The 20,920-nt window shown below is 36.9% G+C and overlaps 1 non-coding gene across 1 annotated transcript; it reads right to left on the bottom strand.

Moving 5' to 3' along the window:
* Positions 1–4,529: 4,529 nt before the first annotated feature.
* Positions 4,530–4,636, bottom strand: LOC141635215 (small nucleolar RNA R71). Its single transcript, XR_012539917.1, has one exon. It is a non-coding gene; the product is annotated as a small nucleolar RNA R71 (small nucleolar RNA).
* Positions 4,637–20,920: the final 16,284 nt, after the last annotated feature.

Here is a 20,920-nt window from a genome sequence, read left to right on the forward strand (position 1 = left end):
GTTACACACGAGCTAACATAGGAGTTGACATCCCTTGGTGAAAATCCATTTGATAAAAGGATCAAGAAAAAGAAAGAGCAATTTTGAAGCGGAGATCAGTCCAGGATGCAGCCTGCGTCTGTTGACACAGCCTGTGCCGTTTGATACAGGCCTGCGGTAGATGACGCAGCCTGCGTCCTCCTCGGCCTTGAAACATTGATCATCCGTCTTTAATCATTTTCGTGGAAGCCCAAAATCATGTTTAACCTAGATGGGAGTGCAACCCTATATATAGTTCATGTTTTGAAGATCTAGATTATGATCCTCGTTATTGAATAATCTCAAAAACTTGTATGAGAGAAAAACTTAGTATTTTGGAGAAAGTTGTAATCTTTAGTTGGATTTTGATGTCAATATTTTCATTAACCTTGGATTCATCTATGGTTATGGAAGGCTAGATCTTTTTACTTGGTGTAATTTGGAATCCTCTACTTCATTTAAGCTTTGTAAGAACTCCTTAATCTTTCTTCAATAATTATTTCATTTTCTTTTGTTTACTTGTTTATGTTAGATGTTTATGTGTTGGGAGTAATTAACCTTGTATATTCTTCATTTAGCTATTGCAATCTCTAGCCTTGAGTTCACATCTCTAGAAATATATGAAACAAACTTGTTTTGTTATGAATTTGTTGTAAAGTTTGTAACTTTATGAGTAAGGTTTGAAAGTTAGTCTTGGGTTAGTTGGTTTAAACTCTCACAAGTTAATCCTAGCTCTTTCATTTGGCTTTGTTCTTAATGCTCTTATGTGCTATCCTTTGTGTGGTTTTCATTTGGGAAAATACATGAGTAGAATTATTTTCTTCTAGCTTAGGAAGGAAATTCTTACCATCTTATGAAAGTAGTATTAGGTAGTTATTGAAGAAAGAAAAGGGGGTGTCTTTCTGGCTTAAGGAGTAGTGATTGACCAAGTTACACCAAGTTTTATCATTTATATTGAATCTTGCATACAAGTTGTTTGTTGAATTGTCTCAATAAGAAATCTCCATTTTTACTCTTTTTCATGTTTGTTTCCAACCAAATGCCTTTTCCATCTATGTCTCCTACTAGTTGAACATTGTTAATATCCATTGTTTGTGATTAGTTCCATTTGTTAAGTTTAAATTGTCATTAGGGTCTTAATTAGTAGTATAGTCTTACTTAGTGTCTTAAGTAGTTTACCATTCAAGTTTTAGTTGTTAGACCTTCTCTTGGGTTCGACCCTTACTTATGCTATACTACTATTCTTAATTGCATAGTGTAGAGTTGAGCTTGGCTTTATAAATTGTTAATTTGATAGTTAATTATAGTTATTGTGACAACCTAGTTTTTACATATCAACTATCACTGTATCATCTCTAATCAATCCAAATGACGCAGGGAGAAGGAACTCTCATCAAATCTGATCACAAATACGAGTCTATACTGATAATTAGCATTTTAGTCGTATTTTACCCCGCATTTATACCTAATTCCGACTCGATTTTGTGTGCTTAATTATCTAATAAGCTCAATTAATTATTAATTTATAATAATTAGTCGTATTAGTTTATAATTAATAATTAATTGTATTTATGTATAATATTAGTATTATTATTATTATTATATTAATTTAATTTGCAGGCAAGACGGGAAAGTGAGTCGGAAGAGCAATACGAGATTATGAGAAGAAATGGCGGAGGTGAAAATAGGCTAAACTTTGGAAAAATAAACTAAGTAAAGGAGCAGCTGCTAATTTCAGACAGTCTTTGCTGAGCTTTTACTACCACCTCCGGCCACCATGGCAGCCACCACTCACCACCAATAACATCCTCCTACTTCAAACTTCACAACCCAACCTCCCATCACCACCATTGACCATCGTGGAAGCCACCACGAACCCTTCTTCCACCCCCGTCCGTAAACAATGCAAACAATTAACCCATCTTCTGCACCATCTTCTAACCACCTCCGGCCACCGTGGACCTCACCTACGACCACCACCATATCCCACCATCATGCCCACAGTGTCGGCAACCCTCAGCGTTCACCGACTTCCACCTTGAGTGGACCCAACAACCTCCATAGCCTCTGATGTGATCAATATTTGAGTATATTTAGTCCCCGAATTAGCGTCTTTCCTATGCTTTTCAGTGTATATTTTGGTCATTTACTATCTTTAGTCCTTTGTTTTGCATATTCTTTGAGGTTTTGTTTCCTTGGTAGGAGAGGAGTGCAAACCTTGCATTTTCATGGCAAAATAGAGCTAAATTGATCGAATCTAATGACCAAGCATCAAAGAGAAGACAAGACTAGAAGGCCTTTGTACATAATGAAGTAGATGGGCAATGATGAAGAAGATCCTTGCAGCCCCGACAAAATCCCGGAGGATTGTTGGAAGAAGAAAAGAAGAAAAGGAAGCTGAGCTAGAATCCACTCGTCCCACCACTCGGGACGCCCGTCCAGCAGCTCCCCAGGACACTTGTCCCTGCCACCAGGCCGCCCGTCCAAAAGCTCCCCAAACTGCCCGTCCCGACCCTTGGACGCTCGGATTGTACTCCAGAGGGACACTCCTCTTCTTTCTTCACTTGAGATGCGCATATTTTTGGAAGACTAGCTAAAAGGAGACCCGCATCTTTTCTTGAGAGGAGCGATTCCTCAAGGACTTAATCGTCATTTAAGCCCTTAGTAACCCTAATTTGTGCACCTAATCCCCACTATAAATACCCCATTAGTCTAATAAGATTATCATGTTCTTCTTATCAATCTTTAGTGTAGTTTATATTATTCTAATCTCTCTTTAATCTTGTAATCAACTTCTAATCAAGTATTAATACAAATCTCATTTCCTTAATTTCTCTATTGTTCATCTTTTATTTTGGGTAATTGAAGATTATTTGGGTTTATTGGGAGATTGACAACCCTCCATCAATCATCAAGTACTTCTATTATTCTTTGCATTATTATTTTGGAATCATCATTAGGTATAATTCTCTTAATCCCTTTTTAATTATTGTTAATCATCTTCATTTATTCATCATGTTTTGCTTTGTTAATGTGATTGACAACCTTGTTAACATGTTAAACTTGATAATGAGTGAGTAGTTTCCTTAACTAGGGTTAATGGGTAATTAGGGGAAACCAACATGGGGGATGATTCATGCTTAATTTATTATGTTTTCATAATTTATTTGCTTGCTTGTTGTGATCTCAACTTATGCACATGTTATGTTTAATGAAATACGAGCCTATGAATCCTTGCATTTTTTACCCATCACTTACCTTTTCAATGAGACTTGTAAGACATAAAACAACTCGAGTCTCATTAGACCATGCATATAGTTGAGTAGGGAGGATTAAGTCGACTTGTAGGTGTTGTACAATCTAATCGATTCGGCTTCGGGACCCAAACCTTCCTAGGATTGTAAGATATAAACCAACTCGATCCTATCACAATAATAATTGCTTGCTTATAATTTGAGAATATGTTTGTATGATCAATTCCCATGAATCCTCTATGAACCCATGACACCCTAGTACTTTTAATCAATTGTTTACATCTTATTTTAGTCATCTTGCTTGTTTACTTTTATTGTTATTTAGTTTAGTGATCTTCTTATCTCAACCCAAATTGTGACACCCCTAGACACCACTACTTACAATCGAAAATCCTACATCAATACCCGTCCCTTGGGATCCGACCTTTACTTGCCTCTTTACTAGTAGTAGAGTTTTTTATGAAGTTATAAATATTGTTTTGGTCTAGGTGCTCCTAACGACAAGTAACCGAAATCTAAGCTCAAAGCGGACTCGACCAAAAATGGCGCCGTTGTCGGGGACGGTGTTAACTTGATTTGATTTTCTTTGATTGTTATTAGTTGTGTCTTTCTTTGCCTTGGGGAAGTAAAACTCCTCAAGGTTTGTTCTAATTGTTTTCGAGTTGTTTGATATTTTGAATGTCTAGAAGATCACAAGGTAACTTGTTACCCATTGATCACGAAATTGAAAGGACTTTGACAACCAATAGAAGACTTGCTAGAAATACTTTGAGAGGTATTGGTGAGGTTGTAGATATTCAACCAAACACTATTGAGTTCATAAACCCTTTTGCAAGAGAAGGTGTGGAGAACCCAACACAAAATCAATTACACAATCAACCCACAATGCCTAAGTTTTCATCACATTCCGTACCAACCGAGGAGAACCTACCCAATGGCACTCCCACACCACAACACTTAACCGGAAATTTCATTGCAAAATCCGCATTTATCCAATTAGTCGAAAGAAGCCAATTTGGGGGGATGCCTAGTGAAGACCCTCATTCCCACATGGAAACTTTTTGTGACTATTGTGATGCGATTTCACAAACCGGAGTGACTCAAGACCAAATTCGATGGGTCTTATTTCCTTTTTCTCTAATTGGCACCGCAAAACAATGGTTGAAAAGCCTTGACAAGGCTACTCTTGGAATTGACTCTTGGAAGAATTTGGCTCTAGCTTTCTACAAAAAATTCTACCCTCCGGAAAAGACTAACATGCTAAGAGCTCAAATTACGGGTTTTAAGCAAAGGGACGAAGAATCTTTGTATGAAGCTTGCGAGCGATTCAAAGGAATTTGTCGCTCATGTGCTCATCATGGACTTAGCGAGTGGTTCTTGGTACAGCAATTTTGGAATGGTCTTTATGAAGACTCAAGAAACATTCTCAACATGGGATCAAATGGTATGTTCACCGAAGTTGACGATAATCAAACTTGGAACAAAATTGAGGAAATGGCGGTCCATAATTCACAATATAGTAGACCTCGCAAGGCTACTAGAGGATGAAAGCATGAAGTGGACTCTATTACTCAATTGGGTGCTCAACTTAGTGCTCATATTGATACTATCAACTTGAAGTTTGAGAAGGCTATGACTAAGCTTGAAGAAGCCTCAAAATCACCAAAGCATCATGTTAATGCCATGGTGGCATCTTCATCAATCCTAAGTGGGATATGTGAGAATTGTGGAACTTTGGGACATGACCAAAGTGAATGTAGGGGAACGAATGAGCAAGTGAATTCTTTTCAAGCATACAAAAATGGTACCCCTTATTCCAACTATTACAATGAAAACACCAAATTCCACCCAAATCTCTCATACAAAAGCCAAAATGTTCAAAACCCTCAACCAACATACGCCCACCTCCCATGAGAAACCAAAATCAAAGACCCTTTTTCAACCAAAACCAAGGTTATCAAAATCAAACTCCATACAATTAACAAAATGACCAAGGTTTTGATGTTCAAAAAGCAGTCCTCTAAATGCAAAAGAATCAACAAGAATTTTTCACTCAAATGCAAAAAGATAGCCAAGCAAAAGACATTACCATTAACAACATCCTAGCCCACACAAAAATGTTGGAAACTCAATTTACCCAACTAGCATCTTCAAACTCTCAAAGACAAAAGGGGCAATTACCACCTCAAAGTAATCCCCCAAGATATGAAACAGTTAGTGCCATTCACTTGAGGAGTAGTACGAGATATGAAGGACCAAAGAAGCAAATTGAGAATAAAGTTGTGGAAGCTAGTGACAAGGAAAGAGTTGTGCAAAACTCTAGGGAAGAAGAACCCACCAATTAAGAAGTTTCAAAGAAAAGTGAAGAAAAGGCCAAAGAGAAGGAGCCCATTGTGATTAGACTTCCATTCCCGAGTCGTCAAGCTAAGCCTAAGTTTGATGACCAACTTGGAAAATTCATGGAAATTGTGAAGAATTTATAAGTCTCGATTCCTTTCACGGAATTGATCAATCACGTTCCGACCTATGCAAAGTACATGAAGGACATCCTTACGAAGAAGAAATCAATCCGGAAGCTTGAAACTATTGCCTTCACTAAGCTGAGTAGTGCCATCCTTCAAGGGAGTTCACCTCCAAAACTCAAGGATCCGGGAAGTTTCTCCATTCCATGCACTATTGGTGACACTACAATCAACAAAGCTTTATGTGATATTGGGGCAAGTGTTAGTGTCATGCCATATTCGGTTAGCAAGAGGCTAGGAATGGGAGAACTCAAATGTACCAACATCAAGCTTCAAATGGCGGATAGATCAACAAAGACATCTTTAGAGGTATGGGAAGATGTTCCCGTGAGAATTGGAAAATTCTTCATCCCGGTGGATTTCGTTATTGTTGACATGGAAGAAGACTCCAACATTCCTATTATCTTAGGAAGACCTTTCTTGCACACCGCGGGAGCGGTGATCGATGTGAAGCATGGAGAACTCACCCTTGAAGTGGGAGATGAAACCATCACTTTCAATCTTGACAAGACCATGAGAGCTCCCCGATTGCATGAGCCATGTTTTATGGTTGATCACTATAGCCGGAAGGATGATAGGAAGAAGTTGGAATTCCAATGGAAAAAGAAAGTGGATGATGCTCCATCAAAAGAGCAAGGAAATAGCAACAACGAGAGCTTGAAAACCTCACCCAAGACAAGTGAAGAAGATGGCCTCATTGGCCAAGGCAATAAAGAAGGAGAGTTGTCTCTATCAACTCAAGAAATTTTTAATGATCAAGTAGACAGAGTTTGCGGTCTTTGGGATGATGAGTTCGATATTTAATTCCTATATTGGTAATGCTATGAACCAAGACCATCATGAAGAATAACAAGTGCAAAAATCTATTGAGGACCTTTATCATGATAATGAGCAAGCTTTCGACTACTTCTTCAAGGTGTTGAGTAACATCAACAACACCTTGAACATGCCCCCTTGATATCTCACATTGGATGAGAGTTTGGTGGAGTCCTCCCTAAACCACCATTTGTAAATATTCTAACTCTCTAACTTGTATTTCAATTATTACATTGCATTTTTGTCATTTTTGGATTTATTTTTGTGCCTTGATCAAGATATTCATCATTTTGAGAGAAGTGAGGGATGGACTTATGATTTTATTGATGTGTAGTGCTTTACCTTAGTGTGGGGATAGCAATTTCCTAGGCTATTCATACCTTTGTAGTGCCCCTACAAGGAAGAACACGAGAATTGAAGAATAAAAATGACACGGGTTACGAAGTACCCACGGATGGACCTGAATCCGTGTGGTCAAGGCAGAATCCAAGCGGCCAAACGGATAATCCGCTCGTCTTGAAGAACCCGAACGTCCAAAGTCACCAGACGCTCGTCTGGTAGAGCTGCAGAATACAAAAAATTGATATGTAAAAGAATCCGAGCATCTCAGCTGAGAATCCGCTCGTCTCATTTTGGACGACCGTCCTTCACAAAAGACGCTCGTCTTTTCAATAGCAAAAATCTGGGATTTTCTCTATAAATGAATCCGAGTGTCCACCCAGAAAGACGCTCGTCCCTCCACAAAGAATCCGCTCGTCTTAGAAGCAAGACGCTCGTCCTGTGGCGTCTTTTCCTGGGCCAAACATTGAAGAATCCGCCCGTCCAGATGCCTGGTCCGCTCGTCCTCTGCTGCACTTTCAAATATAACGGTTCATTTAAACCCTTTTTCTTCCATTCATTCTCATTTCTTCAACATACAAACACTACCCAAAACCCGAAAACCCTCATCCTTTCCATCAAAAAAATCAAATTTCCTCAACCAAATTCAACCAAATCAAATCCAAACTTCCTCACAACAAAAATTAATCACTCCTTTTGCAACAAGAAGTGATTCAAACACCAAAATCTTCAACCTTTGAGTCGATTTTTAGGATACAAAGCAACATTCATTCATCCTAAATCGATTTGGGTATAACTAAAAATTGAAGATTTCAACCTCTGATTGGTGTAATCAAGCAAAGGAGAATGGCAAGAACTAAAGGAGGTAACAAGGCACCCCCAAAGAAGACACTTTCCAAAAGGCAACTAGCTCTTCAAGCAAAACAATTGTCAAAGGCATTGGTAGTCCATGAGGCAAGGTTGGAGGTTCAACAACAAGATCCCCATATGGAAGCTACAACATCAACAACTCCGGTCATTGAACAATTATCCAATTAATCGGAGGTAACTTTCACTTCCGACTCTCATAGGGAGAAATTCATTCTCTTTGCTAAGAAAACCATCATGCCTACTAAGTTTATTTGTGAAGATGCATTGTCAAAATTGGGTGTTCTTGAACAAACCAAAACCTTCTTTGAGTCTATGGGATTGGGTAAATTGTTTACAATGAAAGAATTGACATACCCCTCCCTCGCCTTGGAATTTTTAAGTTCTTTGAAAGTCACAAGGGTGGAGACTCGAACCAACATCGAGTTTCGTGTTGAAAATGTTGATAGACGTATAACTTATGGCGAATTGGGTAAGATATTAGGCCTTAGTGATAACCCGAAATATACTAAGACTCCTATCAAGTATGACCCCACTCCTCTTTGGATGGCAATTTCCGGAAAGAAATTCATACGCTTTCATGATTGTCGTGCTCTCTTAGTCCACCATCCGGGCATTAGAGTATGGCATAAGATCATTGGGAATACTTTGATAGCTAGAAATGGCACAAATCATCCTACCAAGCTCGATTGTATTCTTCTTGAGTCGGCCTTGAATATTGGGAGGGAATTTACCAAGCCATACAATGCTCTAAGACTTTTGGTTGAACGATGGCTTAATGTCGATTGTGGCAAAGAAGGCACCGCCTTTATTATTAATGGAGGACTAGTTACCCATTTGGCTAGGCATTTTAACCGGGATTTCAACAAAACCAACACTTATGTGCCGGTTAAAGGAGGCCATCTTGTTGATATGGACACCATGATTCACAAGTTCAAGTGGGTCAAGCATGACACTCTTGACGACAAATATGGGTGGTTAACAAATGAAGCTAGATCCTTCACCTTGCCTTCCAAAATTTGCCGATTGAATGTTCACCGACCGAATTACCTTCTCCCACTCTCCAAAGAGACCGAGTATATCATTCAACAACAAAAGGGCGAAATTGCCGAGCCCTCCTCCTCCATTATCACCCCACCTTACCCATTTGAATACGAAGAGTTTAAACCCAAGGATGTCGAAGTGGGAAATGATTACTTGACACTACTCATGAGGGAAATGCACAAGCAAGCTTACAATGATAGAGTGGATGCTTACAAGGCCCAATATCCGCCCCTCCTACATCTAGCTAGGCAAGGACTTCTTGATCCGTCTTGTCCTTTGCCTAGTTGGGCGGATAGGGAAGTATTCTTTCCTAGCATTCCTAGTGTTAGTAGACTGGGTGGAGAGGAGATGGTTGTTGAAGAGGGTGGTGACCAAGAAGGAGAAGAAGAAGAAGAGGTTCAAGAAGAATAAGCTCAAGAAGAGAAAGAGGAAAGTGAGGAAGAACAAGCAAGTGAAAGTGAGAGTGGACATGATTCTACATCTATGGAGGTCGATGATGCCTCAAGAGAGGAAGATGATGATGATGATTATGATGATATGATGGGGGAGGATTAGCAAACTTTTGAGGCTCTTACATTCTTACACCTCCCTTATGGTTTTTCTACTTCTCTTGTTTTAATTTTATCTTGATCATTTATTTTGTAGAGTCCTAGCAACATTGGAGGACTAACACCTTGTCTTCATTAAGGTGTTCTTTATCTTTGTTCCCAACTTGTAAAATCCAAAATGACAATCTTTAGTTTCATGCATTGCATTCCATGTGCATAAACTCCCCCGAAATTCAAGACATTAGAAATAATATCTATTTTGGTTTGGGGAAGTCAATGCATATGCATTGAGAGCTAATTTAAATTATGCTCTCCGCCATAACAAAAACACATGAATCATGTAGTGTAGCTTAGTATAGTTTGCATTTAGTTTAGAAATCATGCATATTCATTGCATAATTTCTTATCATATTGGCCATTGAGGACAATTCCCATACTAGTGTAGGGATGGGAAATCTAACTTGACTTTTATTCAAAATCCAAAAAATAAAAAATTTCGAAAAATCCAAAAACAAGTTCATTTCCTTTGTAGTATAGATTTGTATATATTGTGTTTGTCATCCTTGTTTACATTGATTGACTGCGCCACATCCGAGACATGAGGATATTGAAGACCGCATGGTATGATCTTTCCAATCTCCTTTTTCCTCTTTATGTTAATGACTATGTGGCTTTATTTTGATTGATGCGGTATAAACAATGTGAATTTAGGACTTGCATTTAGATTATTTGGCATATTAGTTGGTAGAAGCATATGCATTAGGATGTATATATGTTAGTTGCATCATGGCATGCAGTTGCATTTAGGAAAAAATTTGTGAAACCGTCTATTTGGGAAGCTTGACAAGTGTATATAGGCCCTAGTAGATGCTTTTTCTTCTTAAGACTTTGCTTGTTAGAAAACTTATAAATCACCCTAGGATGTGTCATGCTAGTATCCTTTGACCCATGGATTAAGGCCTAGTCAAGAGTAACTTGTGGTGTGATAACTCCTTGGCTACCGTTTATTCCAAGGTGACCCTTGAAACCATGCAACCATCATTCATCCATGTTCTACCATACATTTTGTCATCAAAGGGAATGGGCACAAAAATTATTTAAATTTGAATTCAAGAAATGAAATGTCAAAAAGTTTGCAAAATTGCATCAAAAGAAAACAGGAGTAACAAAAATGAAAACTCCTATGCTTCAAATATAAGGCACCCTCGTTACTAATTGGGGTGACTTTGAAAATGTTCAAAAGAAAATGCAAAAGTTTAAAAGTTGTCAAGTATTGAAAAGCCAAACATCAAAAGAAATGGCAAAAAGAAAGCGTTCTCAAATGTTATATGCCACAAGAAATTGGGGGGAAAACAACAACAAAAGCAAACTCCCATATGAAACTCAATTACTATTGCTCCCTTTATCCATCGTACCCATTTTTTTGCATGGTAGAGAGGGGACGACCCTTCTTCTTGTCTAGGCAAGAAGGGGAATTCCGCGATCCTCCAGTGTTTCAAACACCATAGGGAGTCTATTCTTGACAAAAGCATTTAACGATTGAGGACAAAGGTACCCTAGCTTGACACAACTTGGAGGTGATTTATTGGTATCCTTCTAGGCTTAGTAGTTTGAAGAAACCATATCTCTGAAGGAGTGTGTACCCTTGAATTGCTTCCCCTTTAGATAATTTCTGCCACTTAGATGAGGAAAGTGGCTATTCTTTTGTAGATGCATCCATTACATGATTTTGTGTGCTTTAATGATTTGATGTGTCGCCATTTTGGCAAGACCCACCTTGCCTTGCAAGAAGGCATCCTACCTCATGGTTGTCTTGTTGTGAGTTGAAGGGGCGGAGTGAGACCCGCTAATTGTCTCATATCGGCTATATTAGTAGGATAGTTTAAATAAGGGTCCTAGTTTTGTCACCTCTTTACTTGGAACGAGCAAAGGTTCGGTTTGGGGATATTTGATGTGATCAATATTTGAGCATATTTAGTCCCTGAATTAGCCTCGTTCCTATGCTTTTCAGTGCATATTTGGGTCATTTACTATCTTTAGTCCTTTGTTTTGCATATTCTTTGAGGTTTTGTTTCCTTGGTAGGAGAGGAGTGCAAACCTTGCATTTTCATGGCAAAATAGAGCTAAATTGATCGAATCTAATGACCAAGCATCAAAGAGAAGACAAGACTAGAAGGCCTTTGTACATAATGAAGTAGATGGGCAATGATGAAGAAGATCCTTGTAGCCCCGACAAAATCCCGGAGGATTGTTGGAAGAAGAAAAGAAGAAAAGGAAGCTGAGCTAGAATCCGCTCGTCCCACCACTCAGGACGCCCGTCCAGCAGCTCCCCAGGACGCTCGTCCCTGCCACCAGGCCGCCCGTCCAAAAGCTCCCCAATCCGCCTGTCCCGACCCTTGGACGCTCGGATTGTACTCCAGAGGGACACATCCTCTTCTTTCTTCACTTGAGATGCGCATATTTTTGGAAGATTAGCTAAAAGGAGACCCGCATATTTTCTTGAGAGGAGCGATTCTTCAAGGACTTAATCGTCATTTAAGCCCTTAGTAACCTTAATTTGTGCACCTAATCCCCACTATAAATACCCTATTAGTCTAATTAGATTATCATGTTCTTCTTATCAATCTTTAGTGTAGTTTATATTATTCTAATTTCTCTTTAATCTTGTAATCAACTTCTAATCAAGTATTAATACAAATCTTATTTCCTTAATTTCTCTATTGTTCATCTTTTATTTTGTGTGATTGAAGATTATTTGGGTTTATTGGGATATTGACAACCTTCCATCAATCATCAAGTACTTCTATTATTCTTTGCATTATTATTTTGGAATCATCATTAGGTATAACTCTCTTAATCCCTTTTTAATTATTTTTAATCATCTTCATTTATTCATCATGTTTTGCTTTGTTAATGTGATTGACAACCTTGTTAACATGTTAAACTTAATAATGAGTGAGTAGTTTCCATAACTAGGGTTAATGGGTAATTAGGGGAAACCAACATGGGGGATGATTCATGCTTAATTTATTATGTTTTCATAATTTATTTGCTTGCTTGTTGTGATCTCAACTTATGCACATGTTATGTTTGATGAAATGCGAGCCTATGAATCCTTGCATTTTTTACCCATCACTTACCTTTTCAATGAGACTTGTAAGATATAAACCAATTCGAGTCTGATTAGACCATGCATATAGTTGAGTAGGGAGGATTAAGTCGACTTGTAGGTGTTGTACAATCTAATCGATTCGGCTCCGGGACCCAAACCTTCCTAGGATTGTAATATATAAACCACCTCGATCCTATCACAACAAAAATTGTTTGCTTATAATTTGAGAATATGTTTGTATGATCAATTCCCATGAATCCCCTATGAACCCATGACACCCTAGTACTTTTAATCAATTGTTTACATCTCATTTTAGTCATCTTGCTTGTTTACTTTTATTGTTATTTAGTTTAGTGATCTTCTTATCTCAACCCAAATTGTGACACCCCTAGACACCACTACTTGCAATCAAAAATCCTACATCAATACCCGTCCCTTGGGATCCGACCTTTACTTGCCTCTTTACTAGTAGTAGAGTTGTTTGTGAAGTTATAAATATTGTTTTGCTCTAGGTGCTCCTGACGACAAGTAACCAAAATCTAAGCTCAAAGCGGACTCGGCCAGCCTCCTCTATTTCTCTATGCCGGCCCACCGGCAGCCGACTACCCACACCGGCAGGCACCAACCATAAATCCTCTCTTCCTTTAATGGTCTCGCTACCGGTGCATCCACCGGCAGCCGACTTACCGACACAAACCACCCACATCTTCAAATCTCGCATCAATTGTGCTCTATGCCGGTTGCCCGGCAGCCGCCCAACCGGCATACCACACACAATCCATTTAATCCTCCGTTTGCTCCATGGTCTCGCTACCGGTGACCAGGCCGGCGGCCGGCGGGCCGGCTGGGGCCCCTGCTCTGTTTTTGACGGGAATTGGTTCCTTGTGTAAGTGTCGTTTGATTAGTATTAATTTTAGTATTATTGTTAGTATTATTATTAGTATTATTATCATTATCATTATCATTATTATTATTATTATTATTATTATTATTAGGATTAGGATTAGATTATTATTATTATTATTAATCTAATTATATTTGTAATTAGAGGGTGTTATATAAGGCTCATCTCTCATTTGTATACACACATTACCACCTTAGAAAATTAGACTAGTTAGTTCATCTTTCTCTCAAATATTTGTAGAACCCTAATATTTCTCCTCTCTCAATATTTGTTCAATTAAATTTGTAATCTTTACTAAATATTAGTGTAATTGTTCTCTAGTTTATCCAAGTTCATCAATTCTCATTAGTTTACATTAGTCATTTGGGTTGTATTTGGAAGACAAGAAGAAATTCATTCTTCCATTATCATACAAGCTTGCTACTTTCTTCTTTGTTGGTACAATTCTCATCTATTGTTTACATTACTTTCATTAGTTTACATTTCTTTTGTTGTTTAATGGTTATTCATTCAAAGTTTCCATCTTTATCAATTTTACAATGTTTACTTGCATATTGTTGGAATTTGTTGGTAATTTCTCACCCATTAACTCATCCAAAGTCATGGGGGAACTTGGGTGATTAAAAGGGGTGAAATTGGGTTTTAACCTTTTGAATTGGGTAATTAATCGGTCTTACTCTTGTGCATATGAAGTGCTCGATGAAATGTTTGAACGAAAGTTTGAGTCTTTTATTAGCATGTTTAACTTATCTTGGTGCATTATGCTATTGGATGGTTTTAGAAGTGTTTAATAAGATGCTTAAATGAAAGTTGTAGCCTTTCTTAGACATATTTGATCCATCTTGGTGCCTATGCTATTAGATAGTCCTTATGCATGATTGCGATGAGTTTGTCTCAACTAAGTGAAAGCTTGTTTGTAAACCCTTACTCCCATGCCTATGAAATGTTTGATGGATTGCTTAAATGAAAGTTTGAGTCTTTCATTGTCATGTTTAGTCTATCCTAGGTCGAAAGACAATAGAAGGCCTATATGGCATGGTCGAGACGAGTTTTTCTTACTAAGTGAATGCTTGTTGGTTAGCTCTAATTGACTAAGAAATTAGGATCAATCATAGACCCTTATCATTACCCATTTCTTGTTAACAATCTTCTCTTTCCCGACTTACCCAAGTGAACCCAAAGACCTTAGCTTTCATTCATTTGATTAGAAGCAATTTTCGTTTAGCTTAATTTTATATCTTATTTGCATCTTAGTTTACGAATAATCAACCTCTTATTTTTATTTGACTAAACTAAAGACTTAAACCGACCAAGTATCTAACCCCCGCCATCTTTGTGTTCGACCCCGATTAAATACTACTTTTTAATTGGGTTTTATAAATTGTTTTTGGTACCGGAAGTGACGGCAAAAACCGGTCATCAAAATGGCGCCGTTGCCGGGGATGGCGTTAGGTTATGCTTAGGTAGTTAGAGTCTTAGGCTTAGTCTTTACTTGTTGTTTGCTTGTTTGAGTAGTTACTTGTTTCTTGTAGAGTGAGTGTGTTATTGTTTATCCCTAGTGCCTCAAAGCACTAGGAGACTAACGGTTTGTTGAAGTATATGCCTAGAGGAAACGGTAATCTTTTGCTTAGTGGCCCGGAATCGGAAAGGCTCTTTAGAGCTTTAAGAAGAAGGACCTTAGCCAGGATTGAGAATTACGACTTGGCAACTTTAAACCAAGCTAGCATATCCACCCAATCACACCAAGAAATCTTTACCAAAGAACAACCAAACAACACAATTTATCCCTTCTTACAAAATCCTTTCCACAATTTTTAACTACCTACAAATACCCACAACAAAGCCAAACATGAATCAAGAAAGCTTCAACCAAGGTTACCAAGGTTACCAAGACTTCTACCATGGAAATCAAGGGAACCAAGCCAATCAAGGTTTCAATCAAGGGTACCAACATCACAATTGCAATGAAAACTATCAAAGTTTTGACCAAGGGTACAACCAAGGGTACCAAGAGCAAGGGTACAACCAAGGTTATCAAGACCAAAATTTCAATCAAAACTATCAAGGATTTAACCAAGGCTTTCACCAAGGCCAAGGTTCAAATTTTCAAAACCGGTACAACCATGACTCTTATTTCTCACTTGCCAACCAATCTTCCAATCAAGAGCCACCAACTCAAGCAAGAAATTTCTTGGGAGATGCTCAATATGACAAATTGTTTAAGATGATAGAAAACTTGGCAAGTTCAACCCTACAAAACATGAATAGCTTCTCCGCCATCAAAAATTTCTTGAGACCCAAGTATTTGAAAACATAAAGGAACTATATGCCTCCCAAAGTACCCTTATCCGTCTAATGGGTTCCAAAGCTCTTGTTGACCCTCAAACACCACCAGATGAATTTTTAGGGCAAGGGCAAAATGCTAAGGATCCTATAGAGGTAAATGAGGTCAACACAATCATTATGGGAGGAGAAGTGGTAATGGAAGAAGCATGGATGTCCCCTAATCTTGGTGATGAGTCAATGCCAATATCATTTAAAGTGGGTGAAGAGAATGATGATTTGATTGTATCAACTACCTCCGAAATTGTTGATCAAAGAAGGTGTGAAATTGAGGATGAGTTTGTTCTTGAAGAAATTATGGGGATAGGAGTTGAGAGAAAAGAAGTTGAAGCCAATGATGAAGAAGAAGAAATGGTTATGTGGGAGGAAAACTCACCGAAAAAGCAAGAAGTTAGTGAGTTGGTTATTGAGGAACCCAAGGGTACACCAAAACCTTCTTATGTGCCACCTTTGCCTTTTCCTCAAAGGGTGGAATTGACCAATGAAGACTCATGTGTCGAGAAATTCTTTAACTTGGTGAAAATGATGGAAGCCACTATTCCATCCACGGAAGAGACACCTCATTACACCAACTTTCTTGAGGAAGTTATCTCAAAGCAAAAGAATATCTATGATGATGAGTAAGACCTCTCACCACTAATTCTTTCTAAAATTCATGAAGATGAAGTGTGTATCAATGGTAAGTGTGGGCAAGAGGTTAGGACTTCGGAAATGGAGGTTGATGAATTTGAACTTACCATACTTGGGGAGTTGAGGAGCCGTGAGAAAAACTATGATACTTGTAGTTTTGACACTAGCTTGGAAGATATTGAAACTCTCCTCTTTGGAAATGGTCCGATTCATTTGGAGGGTCAAGAAAATGGGGGTAAAAATGACAACATCATGAACCTAAATGTTGAGAAGTTGAATCCTCCACCTCCCACCTCCTACCAATTTACTTGCCTTGATAAGCATGAAGATATTTCCCGACTTGATGAGTGTAGCTCGGTCACTTCAAGCAAAGAAACCCCAAAGAAGATTGATAAGAAATAGGAAGGTGAAGTGTTGATGATAGAAGATGAAAAAGGAAAAGAGGAGTTGAAGCTTAAGGTTAGAGAGGATCACCCCAATGTCATCCCTCCCAAACTTGGTTTTAGCACTAATACCCCTCCAAAAATGAAGCCAAGGGTTGAGAAGAATAAACCAAAGAGATGGAGAAAGAAATCAAAGGTTAAAGGAAAATTCGACCCCAAACTTGAAAATAAAGAAGCTCTTGTCCATGACAAGAAGAAGCTTGAGGAAGAAGTGGCCCAGAAATGGTTGGAGGTGCATCATGCAATGAGTGGTGTACATGAAGTTTTGCCAAAGCTTGGGAGCTCTTGCTCCATGGAAAAGTTTGAAGTTGGTACGGAAATAGCGGGATTCCAAGATGGTGATCCCGGTTGATTGAAGCCTCCTTGATGAAGAGGTTTGGTGGAATTACTTAATAACCACCGCATTGTATATATTCTCCTTCTCTTTAATTAAGTCTTTACCGCATTTTGCATTTAGTGACATGATCCGAGTAGGAGTTAATCTAAATTAGCTCTCTTTGCATTTATATAGTATAGTTGCATAGTATTTCAATTTCGAATATAGAATAGATCATTCATTGCATAACTATTTGAAAATCACAGAAAAAAAAATGGAAAAATTGAAAAATTTCAAAAATATGTATTTACTTTTCGAATATCCTCCACACATTTATTTCCATCAAGAAATATGTAAATAAATAAGTGTGGGGATGACATTCTCAAATTTTAAAAAAAAAAAAATACAAAAACATGTTATTTATTTTCAAATATTTAAAATCAAAAAAATATGTTCTTTTAATTTCTTATTATCTCCATATACTTTGTTCCATTGAGGACAATGTAAATTTCATGTGTGGGGAGGGAAATATCCACTTTGTGCATATTGTTTATATTTGTATATATTTGCTTGTTAATTTGAGAAAATTACAAAAATGTCTAAAATTGAAAAAATTCAAAAATCTCAAAAATATTGCATTGTTTATATTATATATATTGCATTTGTCCTAACCATTTTGATGACCAGGTTTTGCCGTCACTTCCGGTACCAAAAACAATTTATAAATTACCCAATTAAAAGTAGTATTTAGTCGGGTGTCGAACACAAAGATGGCGGGGGTGTATACTTAGTCCGTTTAAGTCCCAATTTAGCCTAATAATGAAAGAGGTTTGATTTATGATAAACTAAGATGCAAATAAGGAAAAAAATTAAACTAAATGAAATTGTAATTAATCAATATGAGAAAGACTAGAGCTTTCGGGTTCACTCGGGTCATTGGGCATGAAACAGGGCAAATATGGGGAATAGGTGATTCAATTAGTCAAGGAATTATGCCTAATGTCTTAGGACACCTAGAATTCGTTAACCCACTATCATATGATTAACTAAAACTCGTCACACACATACACAAACATCATCCAATAGTCTACACACCAAGATTGCTCATCCACTAGTATAGACACCAAGACAACTAAACATGTGAGAAAATACTCAAACTTTCATAGGAGCAATTCTACAAACACTTCATGTGCAAGAAAGTGACAACCAATAAAACACCCAATTCCTTATAATTCTAACCCAAAATCATATCCATTATAGACCCGATATCCCCCTATGCCCTAGATGAGGACTACTCACACATGTTCATGGGTGAGAAATTAACAACAAATTGCAATAAAACACAAGTAAACATTGTAAACATGATAAAGATAGAAACTTTAGATGAATAATGATTAAACAACATAAGAAATATAAACAAATGAAGTAAATGTAAACAAAAGATGAGAATTATACCTATTAAGAGGAAACTAACAAACTTGGATAATAAAAATGGAGGATGAATGTCTTCTTCCTTCAAATTACACGCCAAAACTAAATGTAAACTATTGAGAAAATGAAGAACTTGCATAAACAAAGGAATAATTAAACTAATAATTGAAGAAAGATTACAACTTTTTATTGAATCAAAATGAGAGAGGAAATATTAGGGTTCTACAATATTTAGAGAGGAAACTAAGCTAAACTATTATAATTCTATTTTCTAGTCTAATTCTAAGGTGGTAATGTGAGTATACAAAGGAGAGATGAGCCTTATATAGCACCCTCTAATTACAAATCTAATTAGACTAATAATAATAATCTAATCCTAATCCTAATAATAATAATAATAATAATAATAATAATAATAATAATAATAATAATAATAATAATAATAATAATAATAATAATAATAATAATAATAATAATAATAATAATAATGATAATGATAATAATAATGATAATAATAATGATAATAATAATAATAATAATAATAATAATAATAATAATAATAATAATAATAATAATAATGATGATGATGATAATAATAATAATAATAATAATAATAATAATAATAATAATAATAATAATAATAATAATAATAATAATAATAATAATAATAATAATAATAATAATAATAATAATAATAATAATAATAATAATAATAATAATAATAATAATAATAATAATAATAATAATAATAATAATAATAATAATAATAATAACAACAATAATACTAAAATTAATACTAATCAAACGACACTTACACAAGGAACCAATTCCCGTCAAAAACAGAGCAGGGGGCCCTGTCGGCTCGCCGGCCTGGTCACCGGTAGCGAGACCATGGAGCAAAGGGAGGATTAAATGGATTGTGTGTGGTATGCCGGTTGGGCGGCTGCCGGGCAACCGGCATAGAGCACAATTGATGCGATCCGGTACCAAAAACAATTTATAAAACCCAATTAAAAAGTAGTATTTAATCGGGGTCGAACACAAAGATGGCGGGGGTTAGATACTTGGTCGATTTAAGTCTTTAGTTTAGTCAAATAAAAATAAGAGGTTGATTATTTGTAAACTAAGATGCAAATAATATATAAAATTAAGCTAAATGAAAATTACTTCTAATAAAATGAATGAAAGCTAAGGTCTTTGGGTTCACTTAGGTAAGTCGTGAAAGAGAAGATTGTTAACAAGAAATGGGTAATGATAAGGGTCTATGATTGATCGTAATTTCTTAGTCAATTAGAGCTAACCAACAAGCATTCACTTAGTAAGAAAAACTCGTCTCGACCATGCCATATAGGCCTTCCATTGTCTTTCGACCTAGGATAGACTAAACATGACATTAAAAACTCAAACTTTCATTTAAGCAATCCATCAAACATTATGTTCTTTTAATTTCTTATTCTCTCCCTATACTTTGTTCCATTGAGACAATGTAAATTTCAAGTGTGGGAAGGGAAATATCCACTTTGTGCATATTGTTTATATTTGTATATATTTGCTTGTTAATTTGAGAAAATTACAAAAATGCCTAAAAATTGAAAAAATTCAAAAATCTCAAAAATATTGCATTGTTTATATTATATATATTGCATTTATCCTAACCAATTTGATTGACAACGCATGCAAGCATCGGAGAAGACGCTTGGTAAAATTCTTCCAATTCTTTCTCCTTTATGCTTCCTTTTCTTTCTGTATTTATAAGCATGGAGGAGGACGGGATATGTGATGTGGGTGTTCCCTTTGGGAACCGTTTTGGATATGTGTGTGTTGTTGGTGTGTTGTTAGGACTAGATATTGTATGCATTTAGAATAGAATTGTATATACGTGTTCACTCTTGCATTCACATAGCTTGTTCATATGTGTAGTTTGCATCCATACACATTGCATTTCGCTTGTAAAAAATTGCATAGGGAGTCTAAAAGTGGAGGACATATGTTGCCAATGATGATAATTTGTTTTGCCCGTGTCATTTCTCTTTTAATAGCTCGTACCTCTTGATGACACATGTTAGGGTTTTTGCTTGCAAAAACCCGGAAGTCTAGCTTAACAACCAAGTTGCGACCACCTTGTGAGACCGTATTAGGCCTGAGACTTGACCTAGGCTCGACATAGCTACTAAAATGTGAGGATAGAGCCTCCATATGGCAGGTCCATCAAACCGGTCCAGTAGGTATTTGAGAGTAGTTCTCCTTACGTGGTATGTCATGTCAAAACGCATAAGTATGGAGCTTGTTCCTTGATTCCGTAGAAGTGTCGATGTACATGTTGAGACAATTTT

The sequence above is a fragment of the Silene latifolia genome, chromosome Y (assembly GCF_048544455.1).
Source record: "Silene latifolia isolate original U9 population chromosome Y, ASM4854445v1, whole genome shotgun sequence".
Taxonomy (NCBI): Eukaryota; Viridiplantae; Streptophyta; class Magnoliopsida; order Caryophyllales; family Caryophyllaceae; genus Silene; species Silene latifolia.